The 3,496-nt window shown below is 39.3% G+C and overlaps 1 long non-coding RNA gene across 1 annotated transcript in view; it reads left to right on the plus strand.

Moving 5' to 3' along the window:
* LOC132817999 (uncharacterized) overlaps positions 1-1,214 on the plus strand; it is a 2,642-nt gene extending 1,428 nt beyond the window's left edge. The window contains exons 2-3 of the long non-coding RNA XR_009644944.1: positions 37-158; positions 1,051-1,214. This is a non-coding gene — a long non-coding RNA (uncharacterized LOC132817999). The remainder of the gene's footprint in view (positions 1-36; positions 159-1,050) is intronic.
* Positions 1,215-3,496: the final 2,282 nt, after the last annotated feature.

Below are 3,496 nucleotides of genomic sequence, written 5' to 3' on the forward strand. Positions count from 1 at the left end.
ATTTTAAGACCATGTTTCTTCTCATTATTTTCATAGGTTAGTTTGAGCCTCTACTCAATGGAGTTTAGAAGAATCAGGCCACCTTGTTGAAACACGTATAAGAATCTTGGGGAATTTGACTGGGGAAAAGTTTTTAGAACCAGAGGCAATAATCAGGGGTAAGAGATTATACATTTAAAACAGAATTTCTTCTGAGAATTATAATCTATGGAATTTTTTGCCACAGAGGGCTGTTGAGGTTGGGCCTTTTAAGTATGTTAAAGGCTGAGAAATCTTTTTAATCAATAAAGGAATCAGGTTTTGGAAAAAGACTGGAAAGTAGTGTTGAGAATTATCAGATCAGCTGCAATCTCGTTGAATGGTTCAGGTAGACTTTGGACTGAAGGACCTACTTCTACTCCTGTTCCTATGTCTTATGACCTTGTGTCTGTCTTCCTTTTATAATTGGAATTGTTGCAATTTATTGGTCTAGCTGGCGGAAGTGATACAGGAGCAGGTCACTTTCTTTGTTCATTGGGGATTGATATAGCCAGTGTTGACTGGAATAGTAACCTGCTGCTCCTGTCTGTAGCATCACATACTAATGTCTTTGGCAGTCACCAACTGATTATGGCCATTGTGGACTGAGCCATCACCTTCAGTAGGAGATTATTAAATAATATGGGGCATTGATAAAGTGAATGGCAGGTGCCTTTTCCCTCAGCTGGGGGATTTTAAGACTAGGAAGCATATTCTTAAGGTGAGAGAAGAAAGATTTGAAAGAGGTGAGGGGCAATATTTTTATATGGAGAGCAGTTTGTATGTGGAATGAACCTCCAGAGGAAGTGGTTGATGCAGGTGCAGTTACAATGTTTAAAACACATTTGGATTTGTACATAAATAAGAGATGTTTTGAGTGTGGTAGGCCAAGTGCAGGCAAGTAGGACTAGTTTAACTTGAAATTATGGTCGGCATGGACTGGTTAGACTGAAGGGTCTGTGTCTGTCCTGTATGACTCTGACTCTATGACTCTAAGTGAATTAACAGCTGTTTTCTATTTAATTTTCTCAGCATTAGGCATTCAACAAGAATGAAATGTTCTGTTACAAGAAGTGGAATATCTCTGTCCAAGCTTCCTCCAGTTCAATTTGTGAAACCACGTTAATCTTCTGTTTGTTTGATTTCTGCATATTTGTGTCTATGTGTTTGCGTGTAGAAACTGTCCCGGCCCCTCGACCAGCTGATAATACTTTGCAAACATTTGTATGCAATTAATCTCCTGAGCTCTTTCTTCTTTTCTCTAACAATTTACATTGCATCACTGAGTGCAATGTTTCGCAATAAAGTTGAGTGATTCATAAAACAGTGCTATTTTCCACATTATTCCTCAAAACTGTTTCAGCATATCATTGTCAGGCCTGACTACGTGTGCTTTGAAGATGCAGCTTTGCAGTTTCTTTTAAATTATTATTTCATGCAGTGTCACTGCTCGGCATCTATCTGGCTCCAAGAGCCTGCATGCTTTTATATTCAGTGAACACTCATCAACTAATTATTTGGAGCATCCCCTGTATTTGAGAGATCCACTAAATACCTCTAGAGGCTGAACACAGACTTTGCTGCCCAGCTGCAGAACGGAAGTTGTCTGTCACCACATCCAGAACAATTTGTCTGCTTTTGCTCAACTCGTAGATTTGAGCCCCAAATCAGAGTCATCTTCAGTGCATAATCTAGGCCAATAGTTCTGGAATTGTGGTCCACAAGGTTCCTACAGCTAAACTGGGGGCTTGTCCTAAATTTAAATTGCACAGTGCCAAGCCCCAATGAGGAAATGGGCAATCACTCCTCTGTTCATTTTTGCAAAAATATACTTTACAAAATGGTTCAAGTCAGACATATGGAAAATTCAATAAATTTTCAAGGTCGCAGTGGAGTGGAAGGCTGACCCAGGACCTCATCTGCCCACTGTATTTATCATAAAAGTATATGTGAACATAAATTATTTTACAAGTACCTGTGTCACATTTCTAATTTGAACAGTGCACTCTTCAGTGCCTCCATCCAATTGCAAAGTGAAACCTTTTTTTGTCCAGAAGCTATGTCCATTTCAATGCATGCAACAGAGGCTACTATACTCCTTTGGTACATTATAGCAGAAAGGCATCTGATAGTGGTCTTTCCCCATGCTGCCTTGGCAGTGGTTACTCCAAGCTTTTGTGCATCCCTCAACACGTGGCCCTGGACCTTGGAATGTTCAAATTTCCAACGCTCATTCATGGTTTACCCTAGAAGATCACCAAGCTTCAGGTAGGTCAAAGAACATCTTTTACCTAGCTGGTGGTCCTCCAGTTTCATTGGATGTTGTAGATCCAGTTTTTGGCTCCTGTGTCTGCAGTGCAAGTTGTCCTTAATGCGAGTGGCAGTGCAATAGTTGGTTCTTGGCAAGATTCATGTTTTTTGCTCCAGTGTACAGAGTTTGTGGCCCAGTGTTGAAAATCCAAAGTTGAAACAGCTGTGTGTGGAACCTGACATTCGACTGAAATTCCATCAGCTTGGAACCAGCCATCATCATATTGATGCCTCATCAAATTTTTCCCATTAATCCCGACATTGTTATTATGGTGAGAAGTGAAAGTGAATGGATTGATGGTCTGTGGGATCTTTTGCATGTGGAATAACTGATTTTAGTTCATGTTCCCAGTGTATTACCACAGGAGTGCTGCACTGTCAGAGAAGTCTTGCCTTCTCCGTTATGATGAAATATAGGGAACTGCTAGGGCTCGGTCTGCCTTTGCAGATGGATCTATTGAAGGGGAGCCCTCCTTTTTCCACCCCAGGATCCAGACTGAAATTTATTTCTTTAAAAAGTATCATTGAGGAAAAACATTTATCCAGTCATTTGACTTGTTCAAGTTTGCGACTGTGTATAACCAGATGTAGCATTTTTCCACCTTAAGCAAGTAACTCCTCTAAATTTTTTATTGGTTATAGAAGCTAGAAGCTGGATTAGACCATTTGGTCCTTCAAGCCATTTGACATTTAAAATTATTCCTCTATCTCAATGCCATATTTTAACTTTCTCCTTATACCCCTTGATGCTTAATAAAAGGTATTGAAATTAGGAAAAAGTTGATTGATTTTTGCAACAATTGACAGTGGTCACATGGTCACCATTAGGGTAGCTTTTTTTTATTTCAGATTTTTATTGAATTCAAATTTTAACAATTTGCCATGAGGAGATTTGAATCCATGTCATTTCAACCCTGAACATTAGGCTGGGGCTCTGGGTTACAAGGCCAGTGTCATCAGCAGCACACCACTACCTCCATGTTTTGGGATGTGAAAATGCTATACAAATGCAAAACCATTTTCTTCCTTGAGGTACCTTATTGCATTTGAGCTGTATCAATTGTAGGGGTAGTGTATATTAGTTTGTCAATGTCTTTACCATCATAGAATTCCTATTTTTCCTAATTCATACTTTTTGGTATCCAATATAACAACTATTTTTTTTCCT

The sequence above is a fragment of the Hemiscyllium ocellatum genome, chromosome 8 (assembly GCF_020745735.1).
Source record: "Hemiscyllium ocellatum isolate sHemOce1 chromosome 8, sHemOce1.pat.X.cur, whole genome shotgun sequence".
Lineage (NCBI taxonomy): Eukaryota > Metazoa > Chordata > Chondrichthyes > Orectolobiformes > Hemiscylliidae > Hemiscyllium > Hemiscyllium ocellatum.